This window comes from Ascaphus truei, chromosome 1, assembly GCF_040206685.1.
Source record: "Ascaphus truei isolate aAscTru1 chromosome 1, aAscTru1.hap1, whole genome shotgun sequence".
NCBI lineage: Eukaryota > Metazoa > Chordata > Amphibia > Anura > Ascaphidae > Ascaphus > Ascaphus truei.
The window spans coordinates 469,019,776-469,042,512 of record NC_134483.1 but is presented as its reverse complement, the minus strand read 5'-3'; the positions used below and the strand labels follow the sequence as shown (position 1 = coordinate 469,042,512).

Here is a 22,737-nt window from a genome sequence, read left to right as displayed (position 1 = left end):
GTAATTTTGCCCATTACTATACTGTATATGTCGGGGGGTTGTTGGGGGTACAGGGGGTTGGGGGTTTGTGTATTTGTAGGTAGTAGGTATTTTAATGTTTATTGGGGGTAGAGGGATTGGGTGAAGGGGGTGCTTGGCCCAGGGTGGGTGGTTAGGCCTACCAGGTGGGCAGCAGGGGGGTTAACTCCTCCCGCGAACTTTCACGGTAGACCTAACCACCCACCCTGGGCCAAGTATTCCCTTCACCCAATCCCTCTAACCCCAAAAAACCTGGTAGTCTGCCTTAACCTCTTAATTGCCGTAGCGGTTAGCCGCTAAGGTAATGAAGCTGCTTTAATTTTATTTTGATAACATATTATTGTAGCATCGGGTCTCTGGAGCTGAATCGCATTGATTACACCACTTTTGACTTGATGCATAGACACCCGCCGCAGCCACCCCGCCATGGGGATATTTAGCCATCGCCCGTTTCACTGCAAAGGTAAGCCCCTTACCCTAAAAACCCCTATCCTTAACTCCTTACCCGTTAACCCCTTACCTTAAAACCCCTAACCTTAACCTCTTGCACTAAAACCCCTAATTGGACCCCTTACCTTAAAACCCCAAAGCTTAATTCCTTATCTTAACCTTACCCGTTACCCTAAAAAGCATAACCCCTGACACTAAAACCCCTAAAGGTAACCCCTATTACTAAGGCTAATGCACATACCTTAGTGGCGATATGTCCGGCAGCGGCTAAATGGTAGCAGTGAGATGCCGGCGGTGAGATGTCCCGTCCCATGGAAGGGGATAAATCACTATTTGACAACGTTGGTACGTTAAATGAAGCAGCAATCCCACTAGAAGTCTATATGAATGAGTTCAACTCGTATAATGTCAGTACCTTGCCCACTAAGCATGTCCTGCTATTTGGAGGGGGGAAAAAATCTCCTTTAGATTGCAGTAGGCTCTGGGGAGAGCTCCATTTTAACCTCCCATTCACTTCAATATTAAGACACTTAATATTTCCAAAGCTTGTATACCTCCATTGGATTGAAAAACTATTGGAAAGGACAAAAAGAGATCTCCTAAAGTAAGTGAATAAGCAAAACAATGCCGATCCGTGCAGACTTAGTAAAGAAAATGCAAAATCCAAGTTTGTTCTGACGCGTTTGTTCCAAGAATTTTTTGTTTTTTTGCATCAAAAGTAAGAAAGTTTTTCTTACATTAATATTGTTAGCCAGAAAAGTTCCCGCCACCCCCAACCGCGCTGATTTTTTTTGGGACGCAAATACTAGAAACAGTAAGGTGCTGAAACGCAGAGTTTGATTTACCTTATTATATTCTGTGTGACATGTAACTCCTCCCTAACGCCTTCTATTGACAATCCCCAAGTCACAAACTGACACACGGCGCAAAACGTGACACAAAGATTTTGGTACTGTACAGTACATTGATGCAAAAAGGTTTCCCAGGTTTCCCTTGACACAGCACTCCCAATAAGTGCACTCACCCCCAAGAAGCTCTGTCTTCTGTACACTCCCGCACTCCCTGCTCTTGCAAGGGAATAGCTTGTTGACAAGAGCTGGCTGGCACTGCAATTGCTTCCCTTACTGGCACTTGTTCCCTCCCTACACCGTAGGAGAAACACCCAGGATTCAACGCCCCCCTCCAGCAGCAGGTATCCCACTTCCTGCAATAAGGAATGGTTGGGGGAGTGATCATACTGTACCTTGACTTGTGCTTCTGTATTGCTGCCAGCTGGGCTGCAGGTGCACACGCTGCAGACTCACAAGTTACACACTGCGGCAGCTATTTCAGTTGCTGCTGCGGAAGTGTGTATGCTTGTGGCAGAGGGGGGAAATAAAGGCATCAAGATGACGACACAAAGCTTGACTCACACCCTCTACGTTTCAGATCAAAGGAAAAAAGTTCTCAGAGGTGTAGCAATTGTACAGCGGTCAGCTATCTGTGATAGGAGTACAATCAGATGCCCCACAAACATTGCTTCTAACCAATGGCACAGTGATATATTAGGTTTTGCTTCTTTCTTGTGTCTGTATGTTTACTGTAGATCTCAACATACTGATTCATTGATGGCACACGATGTTTAAGGCTGCGGCCAGGGTGGCGCAGCGCGAGCCACACACATTGCTGCAACGTGTTTCATCGCGGCCAGCGTGAGCGAGCACCTGCGTCTGCTCGGCGCTTAGCTGCTTGCCGAAGCAAGCAACATTGAATTTGCCTCTCACTCGCGCGTCACGTGAGCGGTTCGTCCAATGAGGGTGAACCTGCTCTGTGACATCATGGCTGCGCCCCCCCCCGTATCGCCCCCCCCCCCCCCCAGCACGTGCAACAAACCGGGGACAAATCTCCCGGCCGAGCAGGGAGGGTGACGTCACCGCGCATGAGCGCCAGCGCTCCCGCTCCTAGCTCTTTAAAAGTACTCTGCACTTTCTGTGTAGCCGGAAGTGTGTTGGAGCTGGGCACCTGCAGCGTGACACTGGGCAATTCTCACTTTTTCTTTTGACAACACGGAAAAGTCGATCGGGCAACTGATGTGCGTAAATGGGTAGATGGTAGGAAAACAATGGCAGCCCCCATACAATGATCAGACTTTAACAGGTAACTTATCATGCAGGCAGATACAAATAGAAAACATTATACCTTCATGGCATTTCTTATTATGACTGCATTTCCTCTATACATTTACAGCACTAACATACACTGTGTTTAATGCAACAATGCCACCTACTTGATCATTTTTCTATGTGTGTATGTAAGAGCAGTACAGGATACAGTAGCGGGGGCGTGATAACAGTACATGGCTACCAATAATATTTTTATAAGCAGTGGTCCAACTGGGGTAAGGGGTTTAATACAACAATCCTTTCCACGCTGCTTGGATTTTTTGCTTGTTACTATTTTTTGGGACAGCGTTATCTGAATCAATTCCCAAGATATCCCCAAGGCGGATACTGCAGATTGGCTCTGGAAGCACCTCAAGTACAGGTAATAATTAAAAAAAAAAAAACACAATAATGGGTTATTACTGCTTTAAACTTTTTTTTTTTTGTAAGATTTCAGTTATATTTGTGCTAGAATTTCTGCTAGAATGATGATGACATTTTTTGAAGATTTCCTGTTTTGTTTAAAAACAGAGGGGAGCTATACAGTAAGTGTATAAATCTTTGCCAGTTTTGCTGCATCAAAGTATAGCTCAGGGGCGCGCAAACTTTATTTGCGGCGCCCCCCCTCCCTGCTCTCCTCAGAGCGACCCCCACCCCCCCCAAAAAAATCTAGCCCCTCAGTTTGCGCACCGCTGGTATACCTTGTATAGCTGGTATCCTGCCTGTGCCCTACAGGATAAATGATCATGGATTATATGTGTGACCCTATTAATAATAATAATAATAATAATAATACAGTAATAATAACAACAACTTCATATAGCACTTTTTTCCCACTGGAATCCTTCGCAAATACAATATAGCATGTGGTACACTGCGCTGTGCTTATAACTCTGTAGACACACTTCCCGCCTGACAAGGTTATCATCAATTTGATATCTATGTTTAATGGCTATTGCCCAGGAGATAAAGTAACTTACCGAAGATCATGCGGAGTTGACACTAGGATTTGGAATGGGCTCCTCTGCTTCAGTGTCTTTGTTTTGATAATCAGCGCTTTTACTCACTGAAACACTTCCTTAAAGTACCTTTGCACAATACTCCAGTGCTGCTCTGCTTGCAAAGGCAATATGCAAAGCAAGATACAAAGTTGCGGTGTTATGATAATGCCATTCGTCAAGATGTGATTCTCTTGCCTTCATATTTCTACATTTCCTGTGTGTCAACGACCCCCCCCCCCCCCCGTCCCCCACCTCCCCCCCCTCCCCCGCAGCACTCATAACGGTAACCCTCAGGAGCCAGGTCAGCCACACAGATTTACCTCCATTTAAAGGAGCTTGGTTAGCAATTTTCTTAACCCATTATTACTAAATGGGGCATAAACACATCGCTTTGCCAGAGTTATATTTGACAGAGGGTGAAAGAGGGAATCTTTGATTCTCCTGAGTTCCGTATGTACTGTAGTGTATGCTAAATACACAGTACACATGCAGCCACCTGTTTTCGTCCAAATCTCGGACCAATCTCGCTGCCGTTTTTCGTGTTACTCGCGTGATTCAATAAATCATCCTCGCGGGAACTTGTCAATCACACCTTTGCTTACCTGGATTCTGATGTGTGTGCTTGCAGATCCGCGCATTCTCCCCACACCCTAAAAAACCTCAGGATTTCTTAATGTAAGGTTTGATTATTAATATTGAATGTTGGCTCTTTCTTTAGAGGCCAAGACGTCCAAGAGCCAGCCACTTCGCCGAAAAATAAACATTTTAAATTTGGAAAAAGACAAAATCGCCGGGCCATTTAAATCGCCATTTTTTGGAGCGTTGCTATCACGGTATTCAGAAAGCCTCGATTACCTGTGATACCAAAATTCCCAAAATGGGCGAGTTGCCGGCGGCGTGATGATTGCCTCTCTGAAAAGGCTTTACACGGTGTATGAGCAGGGGGTCTCCGGAGCAGAACCGCGTTGATTTGAGGTCTGGGGACCCCCTGCTTCCCGAGATACAGGCCACGTTATGGGGTGGCGGTATCTCCTATGCATTTTATTCCCATGGTCACGTGACGCGGGACATTTAAATGCATAGGAGATACCGGCACCCCATAACGGGGCCTGTATCTCGGAAAGTAGGGGGTCCCCGGACCTCAAATCAATGTGGTTCTGCTCCCGAGACCCCCTGCTCATACACTAGTATTAACATTTATATTAAAACAGCTGCTACCCACAATAAACATTAAAATCACAACAACACTAATACCGCCTCCTCTACCCCCACATGATTGATACCAGAGGCGCCGTTGTCCGGAGGTCCTCAGGTGGTCCCGCGGATGTCTGTGGGCCCTCAAGTGGTCCCTGTGGGTGTCCGGGGGTCCTAAGGTGGTCCCTATGGGTGTCCGGGGGTCCTCAGGTGGTCCCCAGTGTGTCTAGGGGCCCTGGGGTGGTCCCCTCTGGCCTGCGGCACCAATCCTGTGACAATTTCTTTTTTGCTATACTTTTAATAAATACACCCCCCCAACCCCTTAACACATACAGTACAGTAATGGGCAAAATAACTATTATCCAGATATGGATAATAGCTCATTTGCCCATTATTACATAAAACATTAGCCTGCCAGCATAAATAAAGTAAATAAACCTTTCTACCTATCCCTGCCATCATGAAGGGCATCCTCATCAGCATATTGCCGGTCCATTTCCTCTGATGCCAACAAGAATACAAGAAAAAATACAATCTAATGGCCACTAACCCCTTAATCACCTTAGCGCTAATAATAGTAATTAAGGGGTTAACCCCCGTTCCCCGCTACCCACCGGTAGTCCTAGCCAGCCACCCCGGGACCACTATACCTACCCTGTACCCATTGATTGGCATAGTGGTACATCATACCCATATAACATGGGCATGATAAGCCAGTATAGCAGTCAATGGTCACCCAAATAAAAAGCATGAAGGCCAAAAATACACAATAATAAAAGATATATACAAGAACCTAAACACCCCAATTCAAGAAATAAAAGCACTAGTCAACCAAATACATTTTATATTTTTTTAATGGGCAAATGGGTCATATCTGGATAATGGTTCTTTTGCCCATTACTGTACTGTGTCTGTTGGGGGGGTTGTATTTATTTAAATGTATTGGGGGGAAAAATTGGGCCACAGGATTGGTACCGCAGGCCAGCGGGGACCACTCGAGGGCCAACAGACACTCGTGGGGACCACCTGAGGACCCCCAGACACACGCAGGGACTACCTGAGGGCCCACAGACACCCGCGGGAACCACCTGAAGACCCCCAGACACCCGCAGGGACTACCTGAGAGCCCACAGACACCTGCGGGAACCACCTGAGGACCCCAGGACACCCGCAGGGACCACCCGAGGGACCACAGACACCCATGGGGACCACCTGAGGACCCCCGTGGGGACTACCTGAGGATCCCCGGACACCCGCGGCCTCTGGTATCAATCATGTGTGGGTAGAGGAGGCGGGTAATAGTGTTTATTGTGGGTAGCGGGGGTGGGTGAAGGGGGTATCTGGCCCTTGGTGGGTTGCAGGAGAGGTTAACCCCTTCAGTGCCTTGACGGTTAGCTGCTAAGGTAATGAAGTTGACTGTAAATGCATTTTTATTGCATGGGATTCATGCCAGGGGTCTCTGATTACTGATATTAATGGATATCAGCTCTGGAGACCCCCAGCATCAATCCAATGCAGGAAAAAAGCATTTATTTTCCTAAGTCCTGTCTCGCCGTCTCTCAGCAGCTTCTCACCAGCCTCACACCAACTTTTCCTGAAGTGAGGATTTTGGGAGAAACTTGCCATTCTAGAGCCGCGATTAGCCTCAATAAGCTAATCGAGGCTACTAGAATTGCACGATAAGTGGCTTATTGTCGCTCACCCGGAGATTTTTTTTTTTTAAGGCTCAAAATTTTGGCGATTCATTCTTTTATCCCCCATTTATCGAGGCTTACCGAATAGCAGTAGGCATTTTGGCCGATAAGAGCTCGATAAGTGGCTTATGATCACTTATAGCATAGGCCCCTATGTATTTTTGAATTATTTATTTTTACTTTAGTGTGTACATGTAGGAGGACATGTGCAGAGGTACACAATGGAGACTATTGTAAGGTGAAATTATAACAAGGCTTTATTGTGCCTGTCGCTTAAAACACAGCAAAAAATCAACATAAGCGAAATAGTGAGCCAAACAAAGAAAACCTATCTCTGCTTTAGAGACTATCTACACATGTAGCTCAGCCCTCTCTGACTGGGTTGGTTAGCTAGGCTCTTTACCAGCCCCAAATCATGGAGACATTTATCAATACACATAGACATAGATAATAGTCTTATACGAAAAGTCTTATCTGTTAGCTGGGCTGCTGTAGGGGAAGCTTCTCTGCTTTCTTGGAACCGCACCCTTGTGTGCACAGGAAATGTCAGGCTCCAAGTTTAGAATCGTGTCCCTTTTTTCTTGTGGTCAGCTTGTCGCTCAAGACATCTGTTTTTCCTTGGTTCAGCCCAGTTGTGGACTAAGGAATCTCTCCAAGTTCAGCTCAGGTATGAGCTAAGGAGTCTCACTTCCTGTCTCAAAAGACAGGCTTTTCTAAGCCATCTAATCAGGCAGGTGGTGTTAGTTAATAGCCTACCAGCAGTTAACCACCACACTGCTGGAGTAGAGGCACATTTGTGAACAGAGATAAGTCCCCTGTTACAGTACAAATAAAACATTTCATTCTCTAAAAATACTTTTTGGTGTGTTCATGTTTTTACTCTTCAGATTACAATTAAACTCACTTGAAGTACTGTTCAGTACATACAGTACTGTACAGCTGCAGCTGCCAGTTGTAGACTGCTTGCCTTGAGAATTCTGCACTAAAACCCATCCAACGCTGAAAGCCTGCTCGGGAACATCTCACGAGTTACTGCGAGACAGCCACAGATTTTACATGGCAAGTGGTCTAAAACCGGCAGCTGCATCTAAGTACAGTACTTAACATCTGATATCAGATCGTGCACACATGAACGGGAATAAGTGACAGGTTGGATTGCAATTGGATTTTTAAGACACAATAACTCGTGATCGCCCACTTGAATATCTGGCCGGTATTGCAAACAACGCTACATTTCAATTTCTGCACTCTTTCAAACCACAGTAAACGCATGGCTAACTCACATAAAAAAATTCTGACCTCTCACGGCTAGCTTCGGATTGCTTCGCGAGAAATGGGCGAATACCGGCGGCTGCAACTGTAGGTAATAATTGACTCAAATAATGTTCTGTGTTAGTAATACACCAAACCTTTTTTTTTTTTTTCATTTCAAATAGTTTTTATTCGTTTTCCGCATAGTACAAATCACAGACATCGGAGCTCCAACAATATGACCGTGCGAACATTCTTATACATTGAGTAGGAATAATATCAATGGAATACTATAGAATAATCATACAAACACTCTTAGCTATGTACTTATATTCTGGTTATACTTAAATTGCAGATGATTAGACATTAAATCCACTTTAATACGGTTACTGCATTATGTAGGCCGCACGAGCAGGCCTCTTAAGAGAAGATTGGCGGAACACGTCAAGAATATTAAGAGGGGTTTAACAACACACAGTGCGTCAAATCATTTTCTGTTAGTCCATGCGCAAAACCCGGAAAGCTTGCTCTGTAAAGGCATTGAATGCCCAAATTCAGTTGGGGGGGGGGGGGGGAATAAAATTATACAAATATCCAGAAGGGAGGCCTTCTGGATTTATCTGTTAAAAACACTGTCCCCCTCGGCCTCAACCTGGATTTTGACCTTGGATCTTTTCTGAAGGAATGAATAGATGTTAGGTGGCACTAGAGTCACAAAGATTACTTTTTGTTGATATAAACTAATAAACCAGCTTTCCATTACATTGGGATAGTGAAGGGACCCATGGTGACTCCACAGTCACTGACATTAATTATTTGCTCGTTCATTACATTCTGTATGTGTAATAGTCTGTATACTTATGAAAAGGTCACCTGTAATATTATATGGAGGTCATGATTATGTTTCTTGATGGTTATTCCTTGAAGAGTTAAAATAACATATTGAGTAATATTCTTTTTGTATAGAATTGGGATGTTATATCCCGTTTTTTTTTATGACAATATCGCTAGATCCATGTCATATATTGTAGGGTCTTTTTCATTTTTGAATTTTTAATAGTGTAGAAGGAATCTTTGTATAATTTGTCCCATGACATCATAAGAATGGACTATAAAGGAAGCGGGATCCCACAACGGAGGAATACCCTTGATGAAGCAGACAGGCAATCAGGGAAACGCGTAGGGTCTCAGTGCGCAAGTGCGATTGTGAACAGGCTAATCTCACTGTGTGTGGTAGCGGTGAGGAGAAAGGACGCTAACGGGAGATCCTAGTCTGAGCCGCAGCACGAGGGAGGAGCTAATCAGTATCGTCATCTGACGTGACCGGAGGAGGTCTGAGGACAATCCCCAGGAACACGTGACGCAGAAGTACACCGTGCGACATCGTGGAAGGAATCGTTCGGACGCTCCAGGTTACTCCAAGCTGCAGGCAGAACGGACACATTGGGATTCCGTCAGGCATCACTCCAAATACGTCGGAGGAACCGGAGAGAGGGGCTGGTGACGGCCTGAATGTTCACACCGCATTTTTTATGTGGGAAATTTGTGAGCGCATTTCCAATTGTTTGTGATCTATGTTTTTTTTAGAGAAAAGATTTTATTAACGGTATTGTCCTATCATTTTTGTTATTTCCATTTTTTTCATATCACGTATGAGTATATGATTATAAGCAGATATCCCTATACAGTTCCAATAACAGGATATAAGATAAGGCTCTAACTCCAACCCCCTGGATATCACCTGTGGTGTCCCGCAAAGCTCTGTTCTGGGGCCCCTACTCTTCTCAGTGTTCATTAATGATCTTCCCACAGCTTGTAAGGAAGCCTCAATACACATGTATGCAGATGACAAATCCTATATGCACACAGCCATAGCCTCTCTGACCTTCAACACATACTTCAGTCTGACTTTTTGAGACTCGAAAACTGGATTTCCCAAAACAAACTGTTTTTAAACACTGACAAGACCGTAACAATGGTATTTGGGACCAAGACTAAATTTGTAAAGCTTCCAGTGACTGAGCTCCTGATTAGAACCAACACTAACACCACCCTAACACCTGTCACTAGTTTTAAATACCTGGGCTTATGGTTTGACTCCCACTTAACATTCGGGATGCACATTGATACCCTAACAACCAAGACCTATGCCAAACTAGGGGTACTTTACAGGAACAAATCCTCCCTAAGTCTCCTAGTCAGAAAGCGTATCGCACAGCAGATGCTAATGCCAATTATTGACTATGGAGACATAGTATATGGCTCGGCACCTCAAACCCACCTTAGCAAACTTGACACCCTCTACAATTCAATTTGTCGTTTTGTTCTCCAATGCAACTACAACACACATCACTGCGAATTGCTCAAAGAACTGATTGGTCAACACTAGAGTCTAGGCGCAAAGTTCACCTTTCCTGTCTTGCCTTTAAATTCTTCATGGGCACGCTACCCAGCTACCTGAACAAGATCCTCACCCCTACCACTTGCAGCACTTATCACCTGAGATCAGACTCCAAAAGACTATTCATGGTCCCAAGGCTCAACAAAGTATCCGGACGTTCCTCCTTCTCCTTCCGTGCACCCCAAAACTGGAACAACCTACCAGAGACTCTCACATCCACCACCAGTTTAAGTTCTTTCAAATCTAAGGCTGTCTCACATTTTAACCTGGTCTGTAACTGTTTCATACGCTCATAATATATATTTTCTTTAACTGTGCACGCCATGTCTTGTATATAATGCATACCCTGTTCATTTATGTAACTGTACTTGTAACCATGTATTATTTGTTTTACTCTGTGCCCAGGACATACTTGAAAACGAGAGGTAACTCTCAATGTATTACTTCCTGGTAAAATATTTTATAAATAAATAAATAAATAAGTAACTCTGACGTTATTCACTAGATTATTCTAGTATTGGAGCACCATCTCTTTAAATAGGTTGATTTTCCCTAACCAGTGGTACAATTTCCCCTAACCAGTGGTACTGTACTTACATTTGTGTTAAAGAGGGCTATAAGGGATATACTTGTGTTATGTTGCACCACTCTCCAATGTTGGAGGGATTGACATTATAGTTACTGTAATACATGTCAACACTACCACCAAGTGGTAAAACAAGATACAACACGGAGATACATATTTTATTATAGAAATAATAATTGGTATAAGAGGTGTCCATTAAGACCGAGTCGTGTGCACTATAAGGTGATTAATAACAACAGTTTTAAGTGTGTAACAATATTTTATTGAAACATGACTGTATCGGTCATTTTCTCTCTATATTTATTGGAGAAAATTAGCATCATCAATCCAAGCTCCAGCGCCAAGGAGGACTATCCTTTTCACATTAATACGGTTACTGTTGCAGGCTCAGTTCTATCAGGGTGATTTGTATACTACAGTATATTGTGGGGTAATAAAAACAAAGAGGAAGAACACAGAGAGAAAGAGGAGAGAGGACAACCAAGAAGGACGCGGGGGGAGGAGGCGGAGGGGAAGAAAATCGACCGTTTCAATTTTCTGTTTAAATGTTTTGTATTACATTTTGTATTACTGTACATTTTGTATTACATTTTGTATTACATTTTGTATTACATTTTGTATTACATTTTGTATTACATTTTGTATTACATTTTGTATTACATTTAGTGCCCCAGCCAAGGATCCCATGTTTTATAACATTTGTCAGTAGAATGCTTTAGAAACGCTGTCATTTTTTTCCATCCGCATCACCTCAGTTATTCTTTTTTCTACAGTCCGCCTAGAGGGGGGGAGGGGACAATCTTCTTCCAGGAAGCCGCCACGGCGCATCTAGCCGCCGCCAGTATAAATGATACTAGCCTCCTCATAGGCCGGCTTATATCTTCAACTGTTCTGCCAGGAGATAAGTCAATGGGTCTATGGGAATCGAAAGATCTGTTACATCTTTAATAATAGTTTGGATAGTGGTCCAATACTTCTGAATTGCTGGACATGACCACCAAATGTGGACAATGTCACCTCTTTGTCCACACCCCCTCCAGCACAGGTCTGATGTTGCCGGGTAGATCTGCTTCAGACGACTTGGGGTGAGATACCAGTGATATAGAATTTTGTAAAAAATTTCTTTGATAGTTGTACAAATAGAGGTCTTTGCGGCAAACTCCCAAATATCTTCCCAGTCATCTCTTATCAATTTGCAGATTTAGATCGGCTGCCCATTTCAGCATATAATTGTGATCGGGGATGTCCCCCGCGGCCCCCATATCCGCATATATTTTTGTGATCAGGCCTTTTTGGTAAGTACCTCTTCTACATAATACTTCAAATTTTGAGAGCGGGGGGAATTCTAATTTTGGGGAATTTTGGGGCAGAAAGTGCCGAATCTCATATCTGGTTTGTGGCTCCTGAAAACTAAGGACTTTCCCGTTATGTAATAAGTGGGCAATTGTCCTAATATTTTTTAGCTTTACATTGATCAAATTGTTTGGTATCACAAAAAAAAACTTGCAGTCCATGCAATATCCTATGTGTGTGTGCAGTCCATGCAATATCCTACGTGTGTGTGCAGTCCATGCAATATCCTACGTGTGTGTGCAGTCCATGCAATATCCTACGTGTGTGTGCAGTCCATGCAATATCCTACGTGTGTGTGCAGTCCATGCAATATCCTACGTGTGTGTGCAGTCCATGCAATATCCTACGTGTGTGTGCAGTCCATGCAATATCCTACGTGTGTGTGCAGTCCATGCAATATCCTACGTGTGTGTGCAGTCCATGCAATATCCTACGTGTGTGTGCAGTCCATGCAATATCCTACGTGTGTGTGCAGTCCATGCAATATCCTACGTGTGTGTGCAGTCCATGCAATATCCTACGTGTGTGTGCAGTCCATGCAATATCCTACGTGTGTGTGCAGTCCATGCAATATCCTACGTGTGTGTGCAGTCCATGCAATATCCTACGTGTGTGTGCAGTCCATGCAATATCCTACGTGTGTGTGCAGTCCATGCAATATCCTACGTGTGTGTGCAGTCCATGCAATATCCTACGTGTGTGTGCAGTCCATGCAATATCCTACGTGTGTGTGCAGTCCATGCAATATCCTACGTGTGTGTGCAGTCCATGCAATATCCTACGTGTGTGTGCAGTCCATGCAATATCCTACGTGTGTGTGCAGTCCATGCAATATCCTACGTGTGTGTGCAGTCCATGCAATATCCTACGTGTGTGTGCAGTCCATGCAATATCCTACATGTGTGTGCAGTCCATGCAATATCCTACATGTGTGTGCAGTCCATGCAATATCCTATGTGTGTTTGCAGTTCATGCAATATCCTACATGTGTGTGCAGTCCATGCAATATCCTACGTGTGTGTGCAGTCCATGCAATATCCTATGTGTGTGTGCAGTCCATGCAATATCCTACATGTGTGTGCAGTCCATGCAATATCCTACATGTGTGTGCAGTCCATGCAATATCCTACATGTGTGTGTGCAGTCCATGCAATATCCTATGTGTGTGTGCAGTCCATGCAATATCCTATGTGTGTGTGCAGTCCATGCAATATCCTACATGTGTGTGCAGTCCATGCAATATCCTACATGTGTGTGTGCAGTCCATGCAATATCCTATGTGTGTGTGCAGTCCATGCAATATCCTACGTGTGTGTGCAGTCCATGCAATATCCTACATGTGTGTGTGCAGTCCATGCAATATCCTACATGTGTGTGCAGTCCATGCAATATCCTATGTGTGTGTGCAGTCCATGCAATATCCTACATGTGTGCAGTCCATGCAATATCCTACATGTGTGTGCAGTCCATGCAATATCCTACATGTGTGTGCAGTCCATGCAATATCCTACATGTGTGTGCAGTCCATGCAATATCCTATGTGTGTGTGCAGTCCATGCAATATCCTACATGTGTGCAGTCCATGCAATATCCTACATGTGTGTGCAGTCCATGCAATATCCTACGTGTGTGTGCAGTCCATGCAATATCCTACATGTGTGCGCAGTCCATGCAATATCCTACGTGTGTGTGTGTGCAGTCCATGCAATATCCTACGTGTGTGTGTGCAGTCCATGCAATATCCTATGTGTGTGTGCAGTCCATGCAATATCCTACATGTGTGTGCAGTCCATGCAATATCCTACGTGTGTGTGTGTGCAGTCCATGCAATATCCTACGTGTGTGTGCAGTCCATGCAATATCCTACGTGTGTGTGCAGTCCATGCAAAATCCTACGTGTGTGTGCAGTCCATGCAATATCCTACATGTGTGTGCAGTCCATGCAATATCCTACATGTGTGTGCAGTCCATGCAATATCCTACATGTGTGTGCAGTCCATGCAATATCCTACATGTGTGTGCAGTCCATGCAATATCCTACATGTGTGTGCAGTCCATGCAATATCCTACGTGTGTGTGCAGTCCATGAAATATCCTACACATGTGTGCAGTCCATGCAATATCCTACGTGTGTTTGCAGTCCATGCAATATCCTACACGTGTGTGCAGTCCATGCAATATCCTACACGTGTGTGCAGTCCATGCAATATCCTACATGTGTGTGCAGTCCATGCAATATCCTACATGTGTGTGCAGTCCATGCAATATCCTACATGTGTGTGCAGTCCATGCAATATCCTACATGTGTGTGCAGTCCATGCAATATCCTACATGTGTGTGCAGTCCATGCAAGATCCTACATGTGTGTGCAGTCCATGCAATATCCTACGTGTGTGCAGTCCATGCAATATCCTACATGTGTGTGCAGTCCATGCAATATCCTACGTGTGTGCAGTCCATGCAATATCCTACATGTGTGTGCAGTCCATGCAATATCCTACATGTGTGTGCAGTCCATGCAATATCCTATGTGTGTGTGCAGTCCATGAAATATCCTACACGTGTGTGCAGTCCATGCAATATCCTATGTGTGTGTGCAGTCCATGAAATATCCTACACGTGTGTGTTGTCCATGCAATATCCTACGTGTGTGTGTGCAGTCCATGCAATATCCTACGTGTGTGTGCAATCCATGCAATATCCTACACGTGTTTGCAGTCCATGCAATATCCTACGTGTGTTTGCAGTCCATGCAATATCCTACATGTGTGTGCAGTCCATGCAATATCCTACGTGTGTGTGCAGTCTATGCAATATCCTACATGTGTGTGCAGTCCATGCAATATCCTACATGTGTGTGCAGTCCATGCAATATCCTACATGTGTGTGCAGTCCATGCAATATCCTAAGTGTGTGTGCAGTCCATGCAATATCCTACGTGTGTGTGCAGTCCATGCAATATCCTACGTGTGTGTGCAGTCCATGCAATATCCTACGTGTGTGTGCAGTCCATGCAATATCCTACATGTGTTTGCAGTCCATGCAATATCCTAAGTGTGTGTGCAGTCCATGCAATATCCTACGTGTGTGCAGTCCATGCAATATCCTACGTGTGTGTGCAGTCCATGCAATATCCTACGTGTGTGCAGTCCATGCAATATCCTACGTGTGTGTGCAGTCCATGCAATATCCTACGTGTGTGTGCAGTCCATGCAATATCCTACATGTGTGTGCAGTCCATGCAATATCCTACATGTGTGTGCAGTCCATGCAATATCCTACATGTGTGTACAGTCCATGCAATATCCTACGTGTGTGTGCAGTCCATGCAATATCCTACGTGTGTGTGCAGTCCATGCAATATCCTACATGTGTTTGCAGTCCATGCAATATCCTAAGTGTGTGTGCAGTCCATGCAATATCCTACGTGTGTGTGCAGTCCATGCAATATCCTACACGTGTGTGCAGTCCATGCAATATCCTACGTGTGTGTGTGCAGTCCATGCAATATCCTACATGTGTGTGCAGTCCATGCAATATCCTACATGTGTGTGCAGTCCATGCAATATCCTAGGTGTGTGCAGTCCATGCAATATCCTACATGTGTGTGCAGTCCATGCAATATCCTACGTGTGTGTGTGTGCAGTCCATGCAATATCCTACGTGTGTGTGCAATCCATGCAATATCCTACACGTGTGTGCAGTCCATGCAATATCCTACGTGTGTTTGCAGTCCATGCAATATCCTACATGTGTGTGCAGTCCATGCAATATCCTACACGTGTAGCAGTCCATGCCATATCCTACGTGTGTGTGCAGTCTATGCAATATCCTACATGTGTTTGCAGTCCATGCAATATCCTACGTGTGTGTGCAGTCCATGCAATATCCTACGTGTGTGTGCAGTCCATGCAATATCCTACATGTGTGTGCAGTCCATGCAATATCCTACACGTGTGTGTGCAGTCTATGCAATATCCTACATGTGTGTGCAGTCTATGCAATATCCTACATGTGTTTGCAGGCCATGCAATATCCTAAGTGCGTGTGCAGTCCATGCAATATCCTACGTGTGTGTGCAGTCCATGCAATATCCTACGTGTGTGCAGTCCATGCAATATCCTACATGTGTGTGCAGTCCATGCAATATCCTATGTGTGTGTGCAGTCCATGCAATATCCTACGTGTGTGTGCAGTCCATGCAATATCCTACATGTGTTTGCAGTCCATGCAATATCCTACGTGTGTGTGCAGTCCATGCAATATCCTACGTGTGTTTGCGAAGGTACCCGGGCGCTATCTCTGTTTGTTATGTCTGATGTGCAGAAGTATAAAAAGAGTGGTGTAATACTGCCTGTAAATGGTTTTCGAGTGGTATCCTCTTGTGACTCGGAACCCCAGCAGGATCTATCCAGGACCCTTGTAGTTAATGAATACAGAAGAGATGGGGGAGCACAATAATTGGAAACAGGCAGTGTTATAGAACTGATAATTGCTCTTTTTTAAGGTGAAGCAGTTATGACCTGAGTGGGTGTGGTAGCTCAGGTGTCTAATGTCTAGTTGGGAGAGTGGACACACATAGATGTATGTGTGTTGGTGTAAAAGTGGAATAAAGGTATATAAGACTTACACGGCCTTGTGTAAGCTCAGTCGCATCAGAGTTTCTTTAGGAGTCCCGTGTGCTTCTGATGAGGCTTCTCTTCTTGCGATATTGGTTCTTCTTCTTGTTTTATAGTCCACTTGCTTCGTTGGTTCACAGTGCCGCTCCAGGGAAATTTCCTCTCGTATAAACAGAAAGGAGGATAGGGTTAACACATATAATTGTATACACGTCAGTGAGGGGGGTGGGATGGTATGTTTATAAACCACCAAGAATTGTATTCTATATAATATAGTTTGGCACTCACACGGGCTAGTGTGAGTGTTATCCTATCTTGGTATCTTGTTCAAAGGAAGTTGCCCAATCAATATCAGGTGATGAAAGGGTAGGGTAAGAAGGTATTAATAATAAATATATCACAATACTCACACGGGCCAGTGTGAGTACACACTCCTAGCAGTATCTTGTTCTTTTGTTCCAGTCGTCACCAATGGTGAAAGTGGGGTTAACAGATAAAAGACACTAATGTCTGGGGGGTAAAAACACTATCTTTAATAAAAACATGAAAAATAAAACAAACTCAGAATACAAACGATTCTGTGGGAGGTGAATTCAAGGGGTAGGCAGTGTGGTGTATAGTTGTAGGGGGTCTCTCTTTTCCGCGTCCGGATGGAGAGCTGCAACTTCACCTCTGCCTCCTCTGTAGTGTGCTTTAAAATGTTCCAGGTGAAGAGCAATGCGTTTCGTCCAGGTACTGGACTTCCTCAGGCTCTGTGTATGTGGTATTCCTATTCCCAGCTTCTTTTATGCCAGGTTTAGCCAATCGTGGCCTAGGTGTGGTCTCCGTTCCGTTTTCTGATGCGACGCGACGTCGCCATCTTGTGAAGTTGCGCGCGCATCCCATCTTCTATTGGTGTTGCGCGTGTAATAAATTCTAGTCCTTGATAAAGTTATTCACTGTTGAGGGGTCGCGTGTCTTGCTTGCATGGGCAAGGCAGCCCCATGTCCTTAGTATTGTCCGTGGATGTCTCAATAAAGTTTGTTATTGAAAAAAAGTTTGGAATTAAAAAATGAAAAAATGACGAAGGGAAAGTTACGCACACATTCCCCTGTATGCAGTGTAAATGTGTGCTCTATTATGGATCTTTGAGTGTTTCTCCTTATGTTTTAAAGCCTCAAAATGGATAAAAATGACATAGAGGGTATTAAAGATATACCTAAGGTTGCTGCTGCATAAGGTACATTATACTGTACCATGGGTCTCTCGATGTGTGATTAAATAAATAGTATATTTATAATAAATAATGTGTCTTTTTTGTGTACTTATTTAGTAAAAAAGGTGATCTTGTTTTTAAATTTTAAAACGGAAGATATGATTCAATATTGGGTTAATTGATTTATAAATAGTGTATGTTCTAATGTGAATTACCTTATAAAGTGATAGATATAGTCGGGTCTTGTGTTGATAAAAAGTGATTAATGTTTAAAGTGCAAGGTGTATAGGCTTAGTTTAATTAAAATAAATCAATTGATCTTTTTGTAAATTAATTGAGGTAGTTTGTGGATCAATGAGAAATGTATAAAAAATGTGTAAAATGTATTATCCTTTTAATAAAAGTGTGTAATTAAATATTTAAAGTGCAGTGTGATTAAGGTTACTTATGTGAGATTAGTTTAAATGTCTATTCAAAATTAATGAAAAATGGTGTTGGTAGTTGGTAGTTATAGTCCACGATTCATAGTGAGCGACTTACAGTACTAAGTTGAAATCCTATGTGAATAAGTATGACGGGTGAGATGTCATATTCTAAGTATGTGCCATCCAAGTTTAAAATGCACTGCTGAATAGGGTGGAATTAATGATGCCTGAAGCAAGCTAATGGGGATATGAAAGCAACAAACAATGTCTAAAAATGAAAACAACGAACAATGTCTAAAAATGAAACGGGAAAATGGTTTCTATCCTTAGTAGATCGGTGCAAAAAGGGGGGGGGGTTTTCATAAGATAAAAAATATATATATTAAAAATGATGTTCTACGTTTTTGCTCTTTAAAAAACAGTCGTGGTTAAGACAGTCCAATCCTAATGTACGGAGGGAATTTCGAAGTCTTGAGTGAATGTATCTGTTTGTTGGAGGAAAAAGGTAGATTAGTGATTGCCATGGATTAAACATAGATGTTGTCCAGAGGATGGAGTATGTGGGCTGTAGCCTGGATGCTCACATAATCAGCAGTAGCCAAAACTAATACACTACCACGTAGCGACATGCTGATCTCTAAAGCGAAACAGGGCAATACACACTTTCAAACCCCGTTTATTAGCACATACAATGCAGATGCCATGAAAATCCAAAAAATAATAAAAAAACACTGGCATGTGGTATTACAAGACCCTGTCCTCAAAGACAATGTCCCCAATGTCCCAAAAGTCATATTTAGAAAGGCGCCATGTATCAAACTCCAATTAGCACCCAGTGTCTTCAAAAAAGAGGAATCAAAAACTCAGACATGGTTACCCCCAGTAAAAGGCTTCCACAGCTGCTTTAACTGCAAAGCATGCAAACAAGCAGCGAAGGGAAACAAACTAGAATTCACGTCGAACGCTACAAAAGAAACTTTTAAGATAAGTCAACATTTAGACTGCCGCACGGACCACATTGTTTATTTATTGTCCTGCCCCTGTGGACTCCAGTACGTGGGCCGCACTTCAAGACCTTTGCGAGTCTGCGTACTGGAACACATGGGAAATATAAAAAGACAGCTAATGACACATAGCGTTTCCAAGCACTTTAGCTTATTCCATGAAGGTAACCCAAACCTTCTGACGTATAAGGGAATAGAGAGGGTAGACGTTAATTGGAGAGGTGGGGATCGCCTACGTAAGCTTTGCCAACGAGAAACCTTCTGGATATACAAATTAAAGACATTGATACCCAGAGGACTCAACATAGACATAGATCTGGGGGCATTTATGTGAGCATCCAGGCTACAGCCCACATACTCCATCCTCTGGACAACATCTATGTTTAATCCAAGGCAATCACTAATCTACCTTTTTCCTCCAACAGATACATTCACTCAAGACTTCGAAATTCCCTCCGTACATTAGGATTGGACTGTCTTAACCACGACTGTTTTTTAAAGAGCAAAAACGTAGAACATCATTTTTAATATATATATTTTTTATCTTATGAAAACCCCCCCCCTTTTTTGCACCGATCTACTAAGGATAGAAACCATTTTCCCGTTTCATTTTTAGACATTGTTCGTTGTTTTCATTTTTAGACATTGTTTGTTGCTTTCATATCCCCATTAGCTTGCTTCAGGCATCATTAATTCCACCCTATTCAGCAGTGCATTTTAAACTTGGATGGCACATACTTAGAATATGACATCTCACCCGTCATACTTATTCACATAGGATTTCAACTTAGTAAGTCGCTCACTATGAATCGTGGACTATAACTACCAACTACCAACACCATTTTTCATTAATTTTGAATAGACATTTAAACTAATCTCACATAAGTAACCTTAATCACACTGCACTTTAAATATTTAATTACACACTTTTATTAAAAGGATAATACATTTTACACATTTTTTATACATTTCTCATTGATCCACAAACTACCTCAATTAATTTACAAAAAGATCAATTGATTTATTTTAATTAAACTAAGCCTATACACCTTGCACTTTAAACATTAATCACTTTTTATCAACACAAGACCCGACTATATCTATCACTTTATAAGGTAATTCACATTAGAACATACACTATTTATAAATCAATTAACCCAATATTGAATCATATCTTCCGTTTTAAAATTTAAAAACAAGATCACCTTTTTTACTAAATAAGTACACAAAAAAGACACATTATTTATTATAAATATACTATTTATTTAATCACACATCGAGAGACCCATGGTACAGTATAATGTACCTTATGCAGCAGCAACCTTAGGTATATCTTTAATACCCTCTATGTCATTTTTATCCATTTTGAGGCTTTAAAACATAAGGAGAAACACTCAAAGATCCATAATAGAGCACACATTTACACTGCATACAGGGGAATGTGTGCGTAACTTTCCCTTCGTCATTTTTTCATTTTTTAATTCCAAACTTTTTTTCAATAACAAACTTTATTGAGACATCCACGGACAATACTAAGGACATGGGGCTGCCTTGCCCATGCAAGCAAGACACGCGACCCCTCAACAGTGAAAACCTTAAAAAGGACTAGAATTTATTACACGCGCAACACCAATAGAAGATGGGATGCGCGCGCAACTTCACAAGATGGCGACGTCGCGTCGCGTCAGAAAACGGAACGGAGACCACACCTAGGCCACGATTGGCTAAACCTGGCATAAAAGAAGCTGGGAATAGGAATACCACATACACAGAGCCTGAGGAAGTCCAGTACCTGGACGAAACGCGTTGCTCTTCACCTGGAACATTTTAAAGCACACTACAGAGGAGGCAGAGGTGAAGTTGCAGCTCTCCATCCGGACGCGGAAAAGAGAGACCCCCTACAACTATACACCACACTGCCTACCCCTTGCATTCACCTCCCACAGAATCGTTTGTATTCTGAGTTTGTTTTATTTTTCATGTTTTTATTAAAGATAGTGTTTTTACCCCCCAGACATTAGTGTCTTTTATCTGTTAACCCCACTTTCACCATTGGTGACGACTGGAACAAAAGAACAAGATACTGCTAGGAGTGTGTACTCACACTGGCCCGTGTGAGTATTGTGATATATTTATTATTAATACCTTCTTACCCTACCCTTTCATCACCTGATATTGATTGGGCAACTTCCTTTGAACAAGATACCAAGATAGGATAACACTCACACTAGCCCGTGTGAGTGCCAAACTATATTATATAGAATACAATTCTTGGTGGTTTATAAACATACCATCCCACCCCCCTCACTGACGTGTATACAATTATATGTGTTAACCCTATCCTCCTTTCTGTTTATACGAGAGGAAATTTCCCTGGAGCGGCACTGTGAACCAACGAAGCAAGTGGACTATAAAACAAGAAGAGGAACCAATATCGCAAGAAGAGAAGCCTCATCAGAAGCACACGGGACTCCTAAAGAAACTCTGATGCGACTGAGCTTACACAAGGCCGTGTAAGTCTTATATACCTTTATTCCACTTTTACACCAACACACATACATCTATGTGTGTCCACTCTCCCAACTAGACATTAGACACCTGAGCTACCACATCCACTCAGGTCATAACTGCTTCACCTTAAAAAAGAGCAATTATCAGTTCTATAACACTGCCTGTTTCCAATTATTGTGCTCCCCCATCTCTTCTGTATTCAATATCCTACGTGTGTTTGCAGTCCATGCAATATCCTACGTGTGTGTGTAGTCCATGCAATATCCTACATGTGTGTGCAGTCCATGCAATATCCTACATGTGTTTGCAGTCCATGCAATATCCTACATGTGTGTGCAGTCCATGCAATATCCTACGTGTGTGTGCAGTCCATGCAATATCCTACGTGTGTTTGCAGTCCATGCAATATCCTACGTGTGTGTGTAGTCCATGCAATATCCTATGTGTGTGTGTAGTCCATGCAATATCCTACATGTGTGTGCAGTCCATGCAATATCCTACATGTGTTTGCAGTCCGTGCAATATCCTACATGTGTGTGCAGTCCATGCAATATCCTACGTGTGTGTGCAGTCCATGCAATATCCTACGTGTGTGTGCAGTCCATGCAATATCCTACATGTGTGTGCAGTCCATGCAATATCCTACGTGTGTGTGCAGTCCATGCAATATCCTAAGTGTGTGTGCAGTCCATGCAATATCCTGCGTGTGTGTGCAGTCCATGCAATATCCTACGTGTGTGCAGTCCATGCAATATCCTACGTGTGTGTGCAGTCCATGCAATATCCTACGTGTGTGTGCAGTCCATGCAATATCCTACGTGTGTGTGCAGTCCATGCAATATCCTACATGTGTGTTTGCAGTCCATTCAATATCCTACATGTGTTTGCAGTCCA

General features: G+C 43.0%; 1 protein-coding gene across 6 annotated transcripts in view; it reads right to left on the bottom strand.

Moving 5' to 3' along the window:
- The window catches only part of TEC (tec protein tyrosine kinase), a 143,567-nt gene extending 139,823 nt beyond the window's left edge, over positions 1-3,744 (bottom strand). Inside the window, exon 1 of one of the 6 annotated variants that reach the window (XM_075566910.1) lies at positions 3,590-3,744. The gene's annotated coding sequence lies outside the window, so the exon portion shown is untranslated. Of the gene's footprint in view, positions 1-1,492; positions 1,614-1,711; positions 1,849-3,589 lie in introns of those variants that run through there. The other 5 variants (XM_075566881.1, XM_075566900.1, XM_075566873.1 and 2 more) reach the window with 5 other exon arrangements.
- Between the last annotated feature and the right edge of the window lie 18,993 nt (positions 3,745-22,737).